The sequence below is a fragment of the Brachionichthys hirsutus genome, chromosome 13 (assembly GCF_040956055.1).
Source record: "Brachionichthys hirsutus isolate HB-005 chromosome 13, CSIRO-AGI_Bhir_v1, whole genome shotgun sequence".
In the NCBI taxonomy this organism is placed as follows: Eukaryota; Metazoa; Chordata; class Actinopteri; order Lophiiformes; family Brachionichthyidae; genus Brachionichthys; species Brachionichthys hirsutus.
In genome coordinates this window covers 10,052,974-10,074,011 of record NC_090909.1, presented here as the reverse complement: position 1 = coordinate 10,074,011, position 21,038 = coordinate 10,052,974, and the positions used below count along the sequence as shown (strand labels likewise).

General features: G+C 46.3%; 1 protein-coding gene across 1 annotated transcript in view; it reads right to left on the bottom strand.

Moving 5' to 3' along the window:
* pou2f2a (POU class 2 homeobox 2a) overlaps nucleotides 1-21,038 on the bottom strand; it is a 43,332-nt gene that overhangs the window by 21,460 nt on the left and 834 nt on the right. The gene's annotated exons all lie outside the window — the stretch shown is intronic.

Sequence of the window (21,038 nt, the reverse complement as noted above, 5' to 3'; positions counted from 1 at the left end):
AAAATGTTAGTATTCTGACAAAAGAGCAAGTTTTGTGACTTTCTTTCCAATGTATACATTTAAAAGAAGAAATCCGAAGAATTTGGAAATTATGAATTCCATACAGCCAGATTTATAAAATATTTTAGGAGCATTTTTTATTTCTTTGGGTTAAGTGCTGCTTAAAGAACTTGAACATCCTACATCATTGGAGAAAAGGAAAACCTTGTTTGTCCCTGGATTTAAACATTATAGACGCAACACCTCCGGCTGCTGTCGCTCACTAATTATACTGAATGAGTGCGAGAAAAAAGCAGATCAGCAGAGGATGTTTGTCTGTGAACCTGGACATCCTCCGGTGCTCAGAAGCTTTCAAAGACCCGACTGGCGCTGATAGCAGGAAGTGTGCAGGAAACCCCAGTGTGGGTTGCATCTCTCTTTCCTGCTTCACTTGCTCCTTTCCTGCACACGCGTGTCCGCGCCGCATCAGAGCGGCCTCAGCCAGTCATACATAGTTAGGAGTCTCATCCACATCGCAGAGTATCTGGCTTCTGGTTCTGCAACTGACGTGACGCGTTACCGTGGACACACGCTCACATATACGTATAACCTTTCCCCACTCTGGCGCAAACAGGACGCGTGTGTGATCGGAAGTGTAGCGCGCTTATCCTCAATTTAAAAAATAAAGAAGTTATCAAATGACTTTCAGCTTATCGACAGTTTTAAACAAGGAGTGCGGGTTTTTAATATGTGTGCCGTGCAAATGATATGCAGAACCTGCTTTTATCATGCAATGTTTTCATTCCCCTGAGGAGGAAGGAGGAAATATTGAAATGTGTGGTTATGAGGATGACTCAGTGAATGGCCTCGCTTTGATATTGCTCCTGATGTGCGATTGATGACTGACTGAATTCAATAAACTCTGGCAGACTTCATGAAATTTGGAATGCAAACGCATGTAAAAGTATGTGGGGGGGAGGGGGGGGGGGCATTGCCTTCATTATAAGGAGTATTAGATGTGTCTATATGTGATTGGGGAGAAAGGCAGGGGGGGGGGGAAGGTCATGCTTATGAAAAATAAATTTCAAAAGGCCAACATTACCTCTGCTCAGGCCAGGCTCCAGCCTTTGCATTTCAATGTGAGGAGCAGCCTCCATTATTTATGACGCTTTACACCTCAAAACCGCGGCCTGCCTCTCTCTACCTCGCTCTCTCTCTCTCTCCCCTTATCCCCATAGTAACCGCTGGTCCTGGGTCTTCAGAAGCACTATCTGTGTGTATGCTGTAGTAGAGGGAACGAGATAGCGGCCTTTGGGACGCTTGGGTAACAGCGAGCAACAGCGTACATCACTAAATTATCACAGCTCCCCACTAAACTTCATATACAAACATCTCCGGTGGCTGATAGGAAGATCTTTCTTCTGCTTTTCTTTTTTTTACCACCGGTGACAACAAACACACACACACACACAGAGGCACATGTTTTCTCAACTTTCATTTTGGTCTCATATCTACAAGTTCTTTCCGCGATAGCAGCAGCTGTCACATCGGCATCAAAACCACGTCAAGAATGTTCCTCTCCGCCGCGCGCCTCACTTTCTTCCTGTCAGTATCTCAACCTGAAAGGAAAGTTTATCTTGACATGGAAGACGCTCCGCTGTCAGATGCTGCATATCCAAACTGAACAAAAGACAAAGTCCTGCTCAATGCCAAAAATTATCTGGACATGTTGGATCTTGCAGGGTTTATTGTCTCTATGTACAGTATACCTTAGTGCCTCATTTGTCATCAGAGACAGTATTTGAGTCTTTATAATAAGGGTGTAAATACTTGACTGCTTATTTGTGAGTTGGGAAACAGAGAGACTTTCTAACAGAATGGAGTGGAGGCTAGGACAAACCAGTGGCATCAAAAAATCACTGCTCCGCTGACAATAATTTGTTCCTTCTCAATTTGTGCATTTGCCTGTAATAATATTTTTCAGCCTCGGTCTTATTCATCTTGTCCCAAACATATTTCCACCTCAGTGCAGGAGAAGAAGACGAACAAATCTTGACAGTAAAAATAAGAAGCGTCACCTTCCGTACCGCAAAAAATCACCGCGGCTCAAATTAGGACTTCACTGTCAGCGCTGGACTCCTTTCAGCCGTTTGTCTCAGCCCCCCCCTCCCCCGACACTGAGGAGACGGTGACGGGAACGTCTGACGAAAAAATTGAGCGAGAGTTCTCGCAACTGTCTAAAATCAGGGTTCCATCTGTGTTCTTAAAAATGGTGCTCGCAAAGTCTTGGTCGGACCAACCAGATCCTGACAGGAACGGTTCCGAGTTCTAGACCTCAGGTTTGGGTTCTCCAGCCAAGAGCCGATTCAAAATGAGACGCTGGCTCCAACAGCCGTCTTCAATCATTGGAAAAAGGTTATTTATATGGTATGAAAAACAAAACACACCTTAATCTCTGAGTAAGTGCAAAATGATTACCAGGTTTTTATCGGACGCGCCACAATTAAAAAACGTAGAAGAAAAAAGGCATTAAACTTCAACCACGTTGTCAAAACTTTATTCCTGTATATTAAAGACACTCGATCTCTGCAGTTTTCTGTCTTCTTTATAAACACTCTATGATTGATTTAATCAGAGCAGATTATACATAATTAATATTGTCTAAGAACCGCAACACCCTTGAGGCTCATCGTCACCATTTACGTGTCCTGCCTGCTACCCCACAAATACGATCAAGGGTGCAACAAAATACTGGGTAATAAATTCCCGAGGGCATTGGGGCGCTTTGAGTTAAATCCATGGGAAGTGGAAGCACTTTGATAATTTGCCTCGCAGACGGCGTGCATATCCTCTGTGATGTTAGCGTGCAGCGCGAGGCTCGCTGGCCTGGGCGTGCCGTGAAAGTGTAAAGTGAAACTAATGTAATAACCGCAGCGCATCGAAGAGATGAGGCTTTCATAGAGGAAGATTTATAGTTTAGAGTGCAGGAAAAAAAAAAGAAGAAGCCATTTCCTGAATTAGAAGTGAACTGACCCCAGCGCTGCGACAATAGTTGGCGTGTAGCGTTAGAACATCTGCCAGACATTAGTCAAACACGCCATCGCCTGAATGATGGAGCTTCTGAGGGGGGGGGGCTGTAAATTACAATAGGAAAGAGGGTTAGTATCCATCAGTCCATCCATCTGTGTGTGTGTGTGTGTGTGTGTGTGTGTCTGTCCGGGCCTGCGGACAAAAGGCCCGCTGCTGTTACGCTGGCCAAAAGCTCTGCTGGTCAGATTTAATGACCCCCCCCACCCCCTCACACACACACACACACACACACTACCCATCCCCCTTCATAGGCTCTCTCTCTCTCTCCTCTCCAGTTCTACCTTGGCTGTGTCACTGCTAATATTGACGACCCCCCCCCCCTCCTCCTCTCTCCCGCCTTCCCTCCCCCATGCTTTGGCCAGCAACCGCTGTTGTCCACATCTCACCTCATCCATAGTAGACAGTATTGATTTTCAGCCCGGAAAATAAAAAAGGCCATGAATTTTAATGCCTTACTGTCTGTCTGTCTGTCTGTCGCCCGCCCACCTCTCTCGCTCTCTCTCTCTCCCCCATTCTCTTAGTACTCATCCTCACCTCCTCTTCTTTTATTCTCAGAGCCATGCCTCTCCCTTTCTCTGATGCGTCTTTCTGTCTGTCCATCGTTTCCTCTCTCTCTCTCTCTCTAACTGTCTTTCTTCTCTGACCAGTGTGTTCTCGCTCTATCATTTCACGTTTCTCTCTTTTTTTCCTGAGGGAAGAATGGGAAAATAATGTGGGGAGGAGGCAGTGATGTGTGTGTGTGTGTGTGTGTTTGGGTCAATGATCATTTCCGTGCTTATACGGTGCCACCCTGCTAAATAATCTGTGTGTATGAGTGTGTGTGTGAAGTGCGTGTGCGCGGTGGGATTTGGAAAGAAGCTCGATATTTGAAGAGAGAAAAACCTTTCTGTGTTTTCTTAAAACATCAGCTCATTAAAACCCGACCAGACAGTCTGATCATTACTTGGTTGAACTGCCAGAGAAGAAAACATCTTTTCTTCCAGATCATAAATTCTGGCAGTAACACTGCCGAGGTGTTTCACGATGTCTGAGCGTCATCAACGGCTGCAGCAGAGCGCCATTGGATTTTCTTCAGCCGCTACTAAGCCCGAGGTTCCACCGGTGACCGCTACGATTGATGCTCACTGACGTTAAGTGTCAAAGAAAAGGAAACGCACACGAGTGTTTTCAACATCGGCTGGAACGATGGGATCAGGTTTCCCCTCAGAGGAGTGTTTTTTTTTTTCCATGGGCTTCACATATTCAAGAAAATTATGTATTTACCGTTTCTAATGTTTTTTTTTAAATAGATCGCTAAAAGCACAGCACCAAAGGGAACGACCGGAAAAACGGGAAGATCGTGATTTCACCAGTCAGGAACAGAAGAAGAAAGTGGAAATTGCTATCAGTGGCTGCGTTTACAAAATGTCATTAATCCGATCAGAGTTCTGCTTCAGCTAGCTTCCGGGAATAGCAGCAGCGCGAATAGCTGACGTCACAAACATGCGCAGTAAGGACGGCTTGTACCGAAACATCGGAATAAGTGTTTTCATGCACCCTGATCGGATCATCAATCGGGATAGAATCTTGATCGGATCCTACTATTCCGACTTGGGTGTGTACATGAAGCATTTTTAATTCCGATCAGGCTTTGAATCCGATTAAATTTGTCCATATTCTCTTGTATGTCCACGGATTGTACATGTCAGGTAAAAAACTGTGATTCTTTAATTAAAGTACAATTGGGGGAAATAAATCTGTGTCATTTTTCTGAAATTGTAAATGCAAAAACTTAAAGTTTAAGTAAGAAAACACATAAATGCTAGGATGAGCTGCATCAAATATAGAAACTGAATCCATGAGCTGAGTGAAAGGCTGACAAACCGGCTGCACCAAAGCATTTTGTTACCTGGGATCAAACTAGCCTCCTGCTACATGCACACACATGACCATACGGGGGGGGGGGGTAACTAGATCAAATTTAGACATAACAAATGTGATACCTGGAGCTACGTAAATATGAAAGCCGAAAACCAAATAAAAGGAACTGTGACGGAAGAACCCGCCTCTACAAATCGGCACCATGTGAGTCAAGACGTGTGAATGCGTTTCAGTCAGTGTTTCAGTGCCAAGGTCAGCCGTCTCCGGGCTTTTTTTTTTCTATGACAAATGAGATATCATGGCTTGGTTCGGGACTACATTCACACGGGCAGTTTGACTTTCAGACGGAGACGATGCAAAGCACTATTACAGTTTGTACAACAGTAACCGGGTGTATTTTAGTACAGCCTCAGTCAACATTATTATGGAGCACAAGTTCTGCTGAACGGAAAGAATTAAGGCACAAAAAAAAGATGCTGAATTAATGAAATACCAGGCTCCGCGACTGCATAAAATAACCGCTATCTTCTGTCTGTGTTAATTTGCAAATAAAGTGATTCTGTATCCTCATTATTCAATAGGTTCTGAAATATATTGCAGTATAATGCATCTCAGAGGAAGCATTAGCGGCTGAGCTGCGCTCTCACAGGGTAGAAGCCATCCTCCAGTTGCTGTTTAACCTACAGGCCGGCTCCATCAGCTGCCAACGGAAGCTAAACCTGTTACCACTTTGAATGCCCCCCAAACACAAGCACCGGGTTAAATACCACACGGATGGAAAAAAGATTTCACACTTCACGTGTCCGTGGACTCGGCGCGGCTCCTTTCAGCTTTGCTGCGGAAAACTAGGAACAAATAAACCAAAAAGCACATGTTTGGGTGTTTGTTTGTTTTATTCTAGCATGCGTGGAAAGTGGGGTGCATAATGCAAACATGTTCTTGTTATTATTTCTTTGGCTGTGAATGTGTTTTTTTATTTTTTTTATTCATCTGAGGGTCCTCTGCAGGCTACGGCACCGCGCCCTCACAATAGTAGTATTCTTCCGTTTAATGAAAGCGTAGCTCTTATCAGTCGATGGTTCATTCATTGCATTCATTCACCGCCGCACGTACAAATTGAAGGACAGTGTGTGTTTGTGCTCTCATACACACTTCTTTTGTTAAAGGAGAAAATATAAGATGCGCCGCCCCCCCTCCAAAAAAAAAAAGCAATTTAAAAGTCGCCTCATGAAAACTAATGTAAGAGTCGGGGGCAGCATTAAGATTGCGCTCACAACACGCAAGAATCCACTGCTTTCACCCAAAAAATGACAATGGATAAGAGACATTATTCATTTCTAGAACTCTTACAACAAAAGTCACGCAGGCTTAAAACCAACACAGCCCCCCCCCACAAGAAGCCCCCTCCTTCCAGCTTTCACCGCTGACAATGCGCGTCAACACAAGGCGCCTCCCAATCTTATTAATCTACTCATCCACTCAATGTCAAGTCCACCGTCTGTGCGTCCGTCTGGCTGGCTAACCCGGGCCCCACCCACCTTGACCCTGACCCCGTGAATGCCGCACCAACACCAACCCCCCCCCCCCGCCCCTACAATGGAGCCTCTTGACAAAACCAGATTCTGAAGGTAAAATGCTGCACTGCTATGAAGGAAAGGAACTGCAGACCCCGCGACCATCCCTGCCCCCCCCCCCGCCAATAGAATGCACGATAATAAAATACCCCCTAATAAAATATTAGAACCCAAACATGCAGATTTCTAGCTTTAGCTTGATGCATTTCAAATATGTCAACCAAATGACAAACCTGACACATTTCATTAAATAATTGTCTTTGTGTTACCCCAGCCCCCCCCCCTGTCTGACCCACCCCCCTCCTGACCGGGTCCCCGCGGCCCTCCAGGTCGGGTCTGTCCTGACCTGACGTGGATCTGCATGGCCTGGCCCGTCTAAGGACTTGAACTTGACACGACAGCCTGGTCGGATGAAAGCAGAGAATGGGCGGGTGAGGGGTCACTTGCATATAAATCGCCAGGGCAACACAGAGGGGGGAGGGGGTTAGGGGGTAAAGGGTAAAGGTCAACCCCCCGCGTCCCAGGGTCCCGCGCAGGCCGCTCCCTAACTGACGAGCAGACAAAGGAGATGAGGAGAGGGTGTGGGATGACACGGTGCGCCTGACGCTCGGACGCTGCCCCCCCCCCCGCCCACCAGGAGGAGGAAGGTGGAGAATGGGGCTGGAAAATTAACAGACATATGTCTGGACACACACACACACAGACACACACACTCCACACATCGTCTTCATTGTTCTGTAACTTCTCTAACTGAGCGTCCCGGTTCGGAACAGAGGCGAGACTCAAGGGGAGGAGCCATCCCTCCTTCCTACGTTTACACACACGTGCGTTTCAGCAATGCTGCTGCCTCGTCTTCCTCAACGGAGAACGAGCAGACAGACACCACAGTGAGCCTTTATTTACAGAACGTACGAGTGGAATAAAGTTGCACCTGGAAAACTGTGTAAGTGCCCCCCCGCCCCATCTCCAAACTGTTTCTGCCACCTTTTGTCAGCTGATAAGACAAACCGTCCCTGAACAGTGAGGTCACACTTATTGATTCCATTTATGAGGCATCTGTCCTCAGGCGTGATTCTGAATTTCTATCTCTCTGAAGCCTGGCGCTAATAAATGTTTAATTTTACAAGCCCATGTAATTAGGTTTTACACATTGCATGAATATCTTAATCACCTACTGAAGATAAAGATGATATATATTATATATATATATATATATATATATATCTCAATTTAATGGGGACATCTTCTTGGGCTGCTTTGGCTCGCTGAAATCATAAAAACTCAAATGTTCCTCTATAATACAGATAAACGCTGGATCAAGTTCTTTCAGCCGAACTGATGATGATGATGATGATGATGATGATGATGATGATGATGATGATGATGATGATGACGATGATGCAGACCTGCTGACATGAACACACTCTGAACAGCACAACAGTGGAAACACAAAGCAGGTCCCTGAAGCCTTCTTTGACTTCAACCTGCTTCTCTCTCTCTCTCTCTCTCTCTCTCTCTCTCTCGCTCTAATTTACAACCGCAGTTCCACATTTGCTCATCCACTCCGGCCTGCTTCCCTTGGAGCAGCAGTTAAAGTCCCCGTCTCTGTGTGGAATCAGTTCAGTGATCCTCCAGCCCGTTCAATAAAACCCTTCCAATAACCCCCCCCCCCCCTCCAACCTAAAGACGGGACTCTTTTGCATCCTGCAGGCTTCTTTTATCCAGACTAAAGTTTTACACCAACTCGCAGGCGTCACCTGTACTGCTTTTAGAGGGACATATATCAGTATTTTGATACCGATATTTGTATTGATTGGCAGGTTTGCTGTCGAGGCCAACTCGGTGCAAACAAACGGAATGCTGTGTCTTCTCCGGTAACGGACGCCTGACAGTCTGTCTGAGGGAGCTGCCATCCAACCGTGTTCTCTGACCTCGACAAGGAGCTGCAGCGCTGGATGCGTGTGTGCGTGTGTGTGTGTGTGTGTGTGTGTGACAAAACATGACGATGGCCAATGGTGATCCCTCGGCGCCTCAGGCGAACAATAGTCACCGAGACACTGACATGGATAGAGGCTTCGCATGTGAGTGTAAAAGCCCCGCATCCAGAGAGCGATAGCTGTGTAGCTCCAGCCACCATTTTTAAGCCGCTCTGCTGTGTCGTGTGCTATCGCTGCTGCGGCGGCGGCGGCGCTGAGATAGATAGATAGGAGGATCGGGGCAGGCTGGGGCCCTTTTAAACCCCCAGAGAGCAGAAAGGGAGCGAGTGCTGGGCCTAAATGCAGAATCTCCTTAGCTTCTACCCCCCCGAGGGAGGCAGACACTGGGCCATTTTCTGGGAGAGAATCATGCCGCCAAGCGGACAGCGGATTTACCATATTCATACTCCTCTTTAGAAAGGAGGAGGAGGAGGGAGAGCATCTTCACCTGTCCCATTTCACTGCTATGACTATGTGGCTGCACCAGCTTCCACAGCCACTAAGGCCCCTAGGGGGAACCATTAAGGATAACCGCGCTCACTCCCCCCCCCCCCCCCCCCCCCATCCCTCGCTCCCTCTATCCCCTCCCCTCATCTCCCTGCCTCCTGTTTTCATATGAAATATAGAGCCCCCTCTCATTCATTCAATATCCCCACTAATAAGGCAGGGCCGTTCAGTCAAGGCCAAAGTTAAAATGCGGCGATATCGCCTGTCCCGATGTGGAAGTGGCAGGAATAAAAGGGGGGCGGGGCTATTTCCCAGGCACAAGCCCTGATAAAGGATGTGTAGCTGCTAAAAAGTACAGCTGCCGTGTTGCTGCTGCTGCTGCGGAGAAAATAGCCCAGATTCATATCAATGGCTTTGATTGAAGCGCTGGGAGAAACCCGTTTGTCATACATGTCAACATGTGTGTGTTTGTTTAGATACCTGGAATGAAGTGTGAGTGAGAACAGTGTCTGTGCATGCTTATGCTCACCTCACTGTGCGTGTGCGTGTGTGTGCGTTCCTCATGCGTAAATAACTGTGACAGTGCCTTTGTGTGTTTTTGTGTATGTGCGTGTGTGCAGAAAGTCTGTGGATTGAGATGGGGGGGCGGCCGGGCTAACAGATTCATATCCAATATGAAGAGGTTAAAGTGACGAGCCCAATCCTCCCCACAGAGCAAAGAGAGAATGAGATTGAGATGTGGGAGGAGAAAGGAAAGCTGGGTGGAAGAGGAGGAGGAGGGAGGAGAGGGGAGGACGGAGGGAGGCCTGTCGTACAACAGATTAATTTCATTTCTGAGGCCTCGGAGTCTAGCTTTGAAGAAAAAAGCTGAGTGTAATAATAGAGGATAAAAACGAGAGCAGCAGGGCAGCGATAAGCAGAAGAGCTGGGAGGAGAGAAGAAAACTGCAAAGAAAAACACGTTTTTGTTGTCCCTTTATCTGATGTGTGTCTTCTGTGTGTGGGAGAGTCGCAGAGTGCGAAGACGATTATGAGTTCAAAACTGCCCGTGAGTCTATCTGGCCCGTGTGCGTCTCGACATCACAGGTTGTAAACGTCATTTTAAATCAGGGCGTGCTCGAAAGAACAGCATCTGGGCTCTGAGTGTGAAATATGCACTATTTTTTACTACAATAAAAAATAAATCTGTTCTCCGCTGCCTCATATGGGTTCAGATCCAGCATAATGTAAGCTTGTCACATTGAACCAGTAACCTTTTGGTTGCTAGGTAACCCTGCTAACACAAAAGCCAAATACGTGTCTCTTTTGATTCATACTTAAAGATGTATGCACGTGTCGGGGCTGGACTGTAAGCCTTCAGTAATGCGATCCAGCATCTCAATGAGCAGCACGCTGCAGTGACTGGGAGCTATTTCAGGTGCACGTCTACAAAGACGCGTTAACGGTGGGTCAAAGGGCGTGTCAGCTGACGCTTCTGCATCCCTCTGCCACTCAGAAACACACATTTTTATTGTTTTTAGCGTTAGGAGAATGAATAACGGTACCGCTTGAGTTAAACGTGTCATCCTCGCTTGCATGGACCTTGTTTGGGTTTGAAAAGGTGGAGGTTGCCAAAACACAACAATTATTTTCACCAAGTATATCGCAAAAAAGACGTTGTTCTTACTCTGATGCTTCAGATAATAACAGCAACGGTGTTTCCAATCCGAAGGGACTTGAACCCACAAGGCCACGTGAGTTTGATAACATACTGTCAGAGATTCTGCAAAGAGGCCCTCGCGCTTTCCATCTGATGGGCGGAGACACAACAAAGCTAGTGGTTACAGCTAATGTTTTGGACGGGTGAAATGTTTTCTGCTATTAGACGCCGCTGTGGCAGCTGGAGACGCCTCAACGTGACATCATGTCATGTGAATTGAACCAGTTTACTGTGACGAGTAAGAAAATCGTGGCATCAAACAACAGAATGGGCGCAGAATGTATGCGGCGTAGCCAGAAGCCGGTCTCGAGTGCATTTCTGTGTTGATGTTGTTGTTGTTGTTGTTCGATCTCTCCACACAACCTGACATCAGAGGGAGTGAAGATGTGAAAACTAATATTACACCAACAAATAGCAAAGACATTGTTCTTTTGTTTTCTAGTTTTGTTGGATGGCACACATGAAAAGTCGCTGGGCCCAGTAGAAGTTATCTTAGGGCAGGATTGACCAACCTAAAATATCAGCTCGCTTTGGTCTAGAAATCATCTCAATAATAAGAACATTCATTCATTCTACGAGCGAGAGGCGGGGTACACCCTGGACAAGCCGCCAGTTCATCGCAGGGCCACACACACACACATTTCAGCGTAACCAATTCACCTAAGCTGCATGTGTTTGGTGGTGAGAGGACAGACGCGGGGAGAACACGCCCCAGCCCACTGCAAACACAACAGGAAACAAAACACTGGAGACAAGATGGTGATGTCAGCGTTTCTATTTAACTGTATTCCTTGATGAATAAATGTTCCCGTTTGACTGCTGGTTATTAACAGCTCCGGCAGCGGAGCGCCGCCACGCTGCACCATTAGCTCAGGCTCAGGGGCAGCGCATCGCTGTAGAAGCAGCGTTTAGAAAATGGATTTCCCTTTAAGTCCGGATGCTCAGCTCTTCAGCGGGCTCAGCTTCGTCCCAGCAGCTTGCTGGACCTACGCTGCAGTCATGGAAACAGCGGCTAAAAACACCCCCTAAAAGCCCTTGAACTCCAGAGTCAGGCCAGCGCATATGTTGAAAATGAGCCGTGAAGTGCATGTACACGCACGCATCTGGACGTGTGCGCATGTGTGTCTGCGTGTTGCGTGGTTGTCGAGTTCAGCGGATTGAAACTCTAACTAGAGCACTCAGATTTATTAAAAAGGGCTGGACCCAGCGCCTGTCCACTCCCACCCCTCCTCTATTGTTGTCACTTTACTTCTGTCTCCATGCATAGCCCCCCCCCCCATTTCATAGTGAAACCCTTCACAGTCCCTGCTGGTCCCTCAATAACACAGGCAAGAGGGAAGGATGTGTTCCTGAGGTGAATGGGGAGCCCCCCCCCCCATTCCTCTTGCCTCTCTTCTGTTCTACCCTCTCATGCCTCTTTCTCTGTCCCATACATTCATTACCATAACTCCTGCCTGCTAAATCAAATTGGGGGGTTCTAAATCCCCCCCCCCCCCCAAATGACGCTGACCACCAGCCAAGAGGACGCATGGGTGGAGAGGAGAGACAAAAGAGATGGCATCCAATCTATCTAAGCCCACTTGTGTCATCTGACTTTATTAGCTAAATGTATCAGCGGCGGGAAGAAGCACATTGTTGGCTGTGGGGAGTCAAGCTGCTTAGGAACACACACACACACACACACAAACACAAACACACACTTCCGGATATGCAAAAGAGCGGGACAAAGGACACGTGTTGGCTCTCTGTGTGTGGTTGATTCAATACAAACTACGTACTGAATAAACCACGTGCAGCATAAAACGTCCCTGCGGTCCAGCAAACGGCGAGATTACATTACAGCGGCTCCCGTAAACATGCAAACACACGCAGGGTCGCAGACCAGTGCACTCAACGACACAAACACACACTGCCCTGTCTACTGCCTGTCTTTATTTTAAAAAAATAAAAAATGAAAAGTTCGTAAGCCTTGAGACGACAAGCCGAGCTTCTTCACACAGAAAGGTTGTGTGTGAAAAGCACAGACTGGCATCATTATGTCGGAGACCTGTGAAGACAGGAGACCTCCCTAAGCCCCCGTCCTCTCGATCCTCGCAAGCAGCAGGGGGACAAGATCACTGCCTTTGGTGTTTGGACAAAGGACCAGCACTTCTACATGGCACACCTGTCAGCAGGCAGTGGCAGCTAACAGACGTGCACGTACCTGCACCAAACTGTGGACTGGTCCTCTTTGCAGCCACAATCAGCCACAGAATAAAGCGTCTTTCAGCGGTCCAGACATAGACTGCGTCTGTTTGTGCATTCATTATGGCAAATGGTGCAGCGCTCGGGAATGTCTGACCACAACAAAATTAAATGGTGCACCGCGTCGTAAATCTAAACTGCGCTGAATTATATATTTTCCCACCAGTCGGGTACACGCGGAATAAAAACAACAATTGATAAACGGTTACATTTCAGCGGGAGTTGAGGGACAGACAGGTCTCAGACTGCGGATCATGGCAGCTTGCTACAGGCGAGAGGCGGGGTACACCCCGAATGCGTCGCCAGCGCTTCGGTCTCAGACATACAGACCACATATAGCCGTAATCTGGATCTAGTTTAAACAGAATAAGATGATTATTTATTTTCAGTCATAACAGAAGTGACGCCACGGATTTGACTTTTTTACATATTGTAAATGTGAGTTGAATTTTGGGTTGTAAATAAATACCATTACAAAATAAAACAGGTGTCGATGAAACCATCGAAAAAAGGACCATTAACACGTCGGACCCGCCAACGCGCTCTCACACACCTCTGGTTTGTCTGCTGAGCAGCAAGCCCTGACCTCAGATCAGCCTTCAGACCGCTGTTGCTTTCTCTATTCTTTATGTTGGTCGGGGGTGAATTAACGGTGATGAGGGAGTCGAAGGAGGGATGGAGAAGTGAAGAGACGGAAAGTGAGCCATAAGACGAATAAATAGGCACAAGGGTGTTTGCAGCATTTACATCAGGGAGGGAGGACAAAGCCTCCCAATGGACCCCTTGTTCGACATACAGGGAGCACTCGACTGGGGGGGGGGGGGGGGGGGATTGGTGTTAAAGCCAAAAACGGTCCCCTGTTGCTGGACTCATTATTGAGAGAGGGTGTAAAACAGTCACTGGCCTTTATATATACACATAAACACAAGGACTCAGATGAGCCATCAGGGTAACACCAATTTTCACTCCCACACGTGCATGCACAGTGCACACCCCCATGAGCACAAGACATTTTTATAGACACGGGCATACCTGAAATGTGCTCACACAAACACACACCAACACACACACACACGTGTGATTGCCGATTACAAACTCAAAAGAGAGCTAGAAACGCTGGGCTGTCGACTATAGCCTGAGCACAACCAATTTAGCCCCTAATGGCTGTTGTGACCATCAAACATCAAAAGAGGAAGATGACGGTCCAATGAAGGGTGAACGTACGTCTGTCCGTCTCTACGCGGAGGACAGTGTTTACCTAGGCCTCCCTTCTTCTATGTGTGTGTTTAATGGCTTATGAATGTTTCCACGGTAACAATGACAGTTTGAGCTGGCTGGCTGGACAGAGAAGGGGAAGCAGAGTTCAGGTGAAACATATTTGGCTATACGGGAGGGGTGTGGGGCGGGGGGCGGGGGGGGTCATTTCATGTTTGCACAGAAGGAAACGTCCACGGTTTAGAACGACTTTTATCGTCCACTGGAGACAGAGGCAAAATGTCTGAAAGGGCGTGTGCGTGTTCACAGCAGCATACGCGGGTTCAGAGGCGCCACGCAGCACATGCGTGTGCAGATGAAGGCGTGTAAAACATACCGCCAGGCGGGCTTGTTCTTGTACTTTAATGGGAGCTGTGGAAAAAAGTTTTTAATTGCTTTGCATCATCGGTAGTCTTATTGTCGAAGACTTTCCAACTGGTTCTCCAAAAGTAAAGTTTCAAAGATGAATAAATCTTTGTCTGATTCAAAAAGCAATGAGTAAAGTCATGGCTGTGTTCATGTCGGATCTTTATACATTTTAAGAAGTCCCGAACTGTTGACTAAACTTACTGTTTCTGGCATTCTGCTTGTCATCATCGATAGCGATCAGTAATTGGCGAGGATGGATGCTCCCGGTAGTTAAGAGCTAGCTGCCACTGTAAATTATCCAATAGGCTAGCATTCACACTCATATCTTCTATGGGAGGCTAACGTTTGTGCTACCTTTTCCAACAGGCTAATACTAATGTTAGGCTCTCCGTCTGGCTAAAACCAGCTTGAGTTGGTCTTTTACGGTTTAAGTATCTTTTAATATTCATAACACAGAATATGCTTAATTTTTTTTCCTTCTAATTGCAATATTTATTCCCTTGAATAGCGTAGATTTTTGAGATGTTACTGCTCCTGCAATTTATGAGCAAGCGTTCATACTGTGGGAGATATTACCTGGTATCTGTTCTTTATGTATTTGTCTACAAATTAAATCTGAAGTTCAGTATAGATCAAGGTCAGAAGAAAGAAAGAAAAAACTAAACTAAGATGTTATAAAGTAAAAGAAAACTATCTCATCTTCACACCCAGCTGGACATGCATTTATTTTATCTAATCTAAAAAGTCCAAGTAAATAAAATACTACCGGGAGTATTTTAACCTTGTGATTAATCATGATGTTTGTGATTTGTGATTAATCATGATAAATCACAGTCTGTGATAACTCACTAATGTTTATTATTTAACTCACACCATTAATATAAATTCACCATGTAGCTGAAGAAGACGGACAGGCTGGAGAATCAGTCCGAGAAAAACATTCAAATACGCTGAGAAATACACGCATCTGTTTCAGACCAACAGCACAGACACGCCCACGGTAAAGTTTTGTGTGTGTGCATGTGTGCGTGTGTTTGTGTGAGTGTAGAGCTTTGTGTGGGGGTGAGGCAGCTTAACGCAATAAAGCATGTCGTATTGACATCTGTGTTGTGTCTATTGATTCCCCATTATGGAGCTAACAAACCCGCCTGGACGCTTTGTCATTCGCAATCACGTTAGCACCGGGACCCACCAACGATGCTGCCCCTTTTAAAATCTGATCCATACACACGTGCACACGCACGCACGACACACACACACAAACAGGTGTCCTGACATGCATGCACTGTCTCAAATTCCTACACATGCCATGCCAATCGTTCATGTCACCACACATACCAGTCCAATTACACCCACACACACAGAATGCAACATTTCATATAAACACATCAACATTTCACACAAACACACACAAACGGGATGGTGGGAGAGGGGTCAATGCTGGCCAATCAATAGTAGTGGAAGGTTAAATCCACTCACACAATGGGTGGCTGTGAGCTACTTGTGGTTTGCGGATAAACCGCACACGCCAGATGGATCCATAACTGACCTCAATGTGCAATTATTGAATCATCTACCTGTCTGCCTGCTCACTCGGAGGACTCGCCTCACACATACACATTTACACACACACACGCAACAACTTTGCCCTCTCACTGACAATGTGACACGTATGCACCGGCACAACTAAACACTGTTCCTGAACAAATTCTGAACAAATTCTCCACACTCAAACCAGAATTTGGCAACTAACAGTTCTTGAATGAAACGCTTTCATGCGCCAGTGTTGTACCGAATTATTCAAAAGTTTGAATTTGCATGCGCAGCTGTCAAACGCCACCACACACACACACACACACACACACACACACACACACAGAGCCAATTAGTTCAGCCAGGGCCTTGGCTCAGACCCAGTTTGGCTTCGCCCAGACAACACAGTCCCCTCCTACATGCCGTGAGGTGAAAGATCCTCGGTGGGAGAGGAGGTTGTTATCAAGCAGCATGGAGCACTGTGTGTGTGTGTGTGTGTGTGTGTGTGCGTGCGTGTGTACAGGAGGTTTGTGCTTCTAACTGTGCCATAAAGGCTGTGAACTGTTCTTCAGAACACAGACGACCATCACACCGTTTAAAGTATCTTCTCTTTGTACAGGTAACTTGCATTAAACCATTTCCAGGAGTACGGTGGAAATGGAAACTCTTATTGTGAGTGTCATCGCAGCACAAGTACAGTGCAACAATGAAACAAGAGTCGATGAGTGAGCATCGGCTGCAGCAATTTAATCGCGCTGGTACTTCAAATACTGTTTGCATAAACTATTTTTGCATAGCTCTTTGTGCTTAATTGAGCATCATCGTGGCTTTTCATCCTCTCACCACACTGCAAAGCCACAGAGCAGGTTGGCCCAAACGGCAACTTGCCCCCCCCCCGCTGAAACACTCCAGGTGGAATTAAAGGCCTCTCAGAGTGACCAGCACAAACAAACCATCCCTCTCAATCCAGACTGGCGTCTTCTCTCCGGGAATTTGACAGCAGCTCTCACTTTTATATGGTCCACAGTGGCCCCGGAGGATTTTGCAGCAGCAGATAAAATAATAAGAGCATTTAGATTTCCTTTGTTGTGGTTCAGAGCGGGGACAGCGCGGAGGTAACTACAAGTCCCTGCCTGCCCCTGAACGCCACACAGCAGAACAGACTGTTGGGCCAGCTCTAAAAAGAAGAGTTCTGACTCCTTCTGATTCTTCTGCCTGATTAGAAAAATTACAAAAGTTTTGTTAACGTGCTTTAATGGTCAGTAAAAAAGGATTCAGACCGTTCTCATCCCCACACAGTCACACAGAGCCTCAGATTGTCGTATCAGAGCTCTTGGGTACAGCTATACCAGTTTAGCCAGTACGGTGACCATTTTTACATTTGTTGCCGTAAAAATTTGCGTTAAAAACCGCAACAATATGCTTTAAAGTAAGATTGAAGAAAAGAGTCAGGAAGTTCATTCGCTTCACATTCACACCTGAGTCGTCAGCTTGTTGGGGCTCTCCTGTATATTTAATGAGCTGAAGGATTATCTTAACTGATGTGGCGTCAGGTGGATTAATAAAGATTAAAAGAGAATGATCATTAGTCATTTTATGTTAATATTTAGATTTGGGGTTCAGTGTTTGTATGAGTTTCCACACATATGGAGCTTCTAAAACAGCATTTAGATAATGAAACAGCAAAAAACAGTGGATTTGCTTTGGTGCTAAATGTTAATGGAGCGATCTAACTCATCGACCCATGAGGCCGAGAGACTTAATTGTTTTTATATTCCAACAATATTGTACTGGTCCCTTAAACCCAAAACAATGTTATAGATGCCATCTTTGATCCCAGTGGCTGTTTTAAAGGTCCCATATTATACCCTTTTCCCACAAGTTAATGCAGTTCCCAAAGACTAATCTGCTCTGTATAGCAAACAGATGCTGCAGGACAGCGTCCATCATTTCTGTCTCAAACCGCTCTGCCATAAACGCGCTAAACCCGGAAACAAAAGTACGTTCATAGCGAGCACAAGCGCAGCAGCGCTACCATGGTAACGCGGGAGGTAACGCGTTTTAGCACACAATAAAACATTTTTGGCAATTTTCCCCAGAACATTAGCACAAAAAATAAACTTTATCTACTCTGCTCTTCTTCTTCGACTCATGCAGGAGACAGAGGGAGAGCTGGACGTGTGGAGCGCAATCAGGGGGAGAGTCTCTCTACACACACACACACACACACATGATTAATCTCTGGACGTAATAAGCATGTTTTGAATCATGAAGGTTTTATTTTACACTTCTCCCTCATCAACATTCTTGCAACACAGAGACAAATATCTTGCAGCTCTGAAATAATGGATTCTAGCTAGCTAGTAAGCTACAACAGGTAGCAAAGCCACACACAGGTAACCGAGAAGAGAGCGCAAATAACGTTGAAATACTCACATTTGCTGCTTCGTCTCCACTTCTCGCCCGGACAGATGGTATTGCTCCATCTTTTAAATAAAGTTTAATTGCTAGTCCTGCGTTATATGGCTCAAAGTGTTTAGCACACGCTAAAACATTTTTGCCAATTTTCGTTGGAACATTACCACAAAAAATAAACTTTATCCGCTCCGTTCTTCTGTCCTCTGAAGCTGATAGTGGAGGAAAGATCGTTGATCAGTGCAGCCAACAACACGGCAGCGTTTGTGTGTCCCTGACATGTTGCTCCTCTCTTGACGCGGCGACCCTTGCACGACCCACAGGTAGAGCGTGACCCGCCGAGCGCAGACACAGGGACGCACGCACATCAATCTCCCCCCGGATTTCTTCCACACGTGTTTCCATACGTGATTACAGACCTACGCAAACTACGCAGGATCGACTGGATGGTTTATTTTGCTGTTTTTGGGTTGATAATGGGGGCGGCTCACAGCAAGGAGGTTGCGGGTTCGAGTCCGACTTGTGCCCTTTCTGTGAGGAGTTTGCATGTTCTCCCCGTGTCTGCGTAGGTTCTCTCCGGGTTCTCCGGCTTCCTCCCACCAACCAAAAACATGCAGCTCAGGTGGATTGGTGACACTAAATTGCCCGTAGGTTTTCATAATATGCGACCTTTAAAAGGCTTTCGTTGTGGTGTGCGTGTCAGGCCCGGTGGAGCTGAGGCCAGCGGTCTCAATGCTAGTGTTAAACAGTTGCTCCCACTAAAAACCCATAAGCCCTCACTTCAAACCAGCGCAGAACCGCAGCCTGCTGGCGTCGGCTGTTTGGGACCTCAATCTATCTCCTGCACCGAACCGCCATCACCTCATCTTAGACTTTTGACACCCTCTCTTTGCTCACACCAATAATAAGTACACACACTGCAGCCATTTTTGTATACACATGCACACCTTGGTCAAAGGCGCGGATCAGGGAGAGAGAGAGAGAGAATTGTGGGTAACAGACTTAGCTAAAGTGGCTTATGTGGCCGAGCCACGCCACACCACGAAAATCCAATTCAACAAACTCCCTGTCCGCAGGGAACGACAGCGGGCGAAACAGAGTTTGCATTTTTACTGAAAAGGCTTCCGTGTCAAGTGAATACTTCACAGAAACGAGAGAGAATGGGAAACAGAGGATTCTGGGTTTCCTTCTCTCCAGAGATGAAGGATGAAGGACAGAGAAAAAAGCTGAAGGGGAAATGAGGGACAAGCGTTGGCCTTTGCTCTCCTTCCAAGTGTATTTCTCTCATGTGCATTGGCTGCTTATCGGCCAAACATGTTTAAATAAACATAAAGAAGCTGACAGACACGCCGAGACTCACCGAGGAGGACCATGGGGGGGGGGGGGGGGGAGCTCTCCACTCATTATTCAAATCATGAAACATTCTTTCGGTTCCTGTTTCCATCAGCCGTTTCATTTTTTATTTTATTAGATTCCATCCGCTGATAATGAAATTACAGACACTTTAATTCATTTATTATTCATTTATGCACTCGTTCTTTGTGCTCTCCGTTCAATCTCCCATTCACGCCATCGGACCCGGCCTCCGCCACTTCATCTCCTATATATACTCTCACCATTTACTTTCATTTCTTAAAGGACCACCGGAGAAATTGACCCCACCCCCTAACACCGAAGCCAGTGGTTTTAAATGTGTTGCCTGTCGAAGGCGCTCTCATTAAACCCCCCACCGTTTTTCTCCCCCTGACACCTACTTAAGGTGATAGCCTGAATTACCTCCGCACGCCTCGCCATACACACCTGCCCCCCAGCTGTCATCTGATACGTCCGCCTGGATGGATTAAGGGGGAGACTAAACATGTAGACACACTTCTTCTTCTTCTTCTTCTTCTTCCTCTTCATCTTTCACTGCACTTAATTTATGATGATGCAGCGACCAACAAGACACACTCTTTAGTTTTAAAAGCTTAACGGTGAGAAGAAGATCTAAAGCCGCTCAGTTGAACTTTGACCTCCAGCGTATTTGCTGTCTTTCTTTTCCCTCTCACAACATTTCACACAATTCGACATTTTTATTTTTTTTGCAAATCTGCTGATCAATTCTAAAGAATACGGAGACATCAGGCACGCGATCCAGCCCTTCGGGAATATGGGAACGTTACGCTGATTATGTACCTGTGCAGGTATTGATCAGACTACAAGTCACTGAAGCGATATTAAAGCAATCACATGGTATTAAAAGCAGAACATAAAAGTATGATAAGGCAATAAGAAACAGCACGTATTGATTGACAAACTCATTTCAAGTCCCCTCAGTCGTAACCTGATACCTGATTCTGGGAATATGACACTTCAAACCGGAGTACAAGGAAGGTGTATATCTGTGCTTTTGTCTGTGCCTTATTTTATTTTATTTTTATTTCAGTCATTTGAAGAATGCCACTGGTCCCCCCCCCCCCCCCACATACCATTATCGCAACTGAAACCAAACTTTCTCCCTCAGTCAACTTGACTGTACACCCGTTTTCCCAATATGGCCCCTGTCAGAGATCAATATGTTCTGATCGATAGATGACCATGAATATTTCCCTCCTAGCCT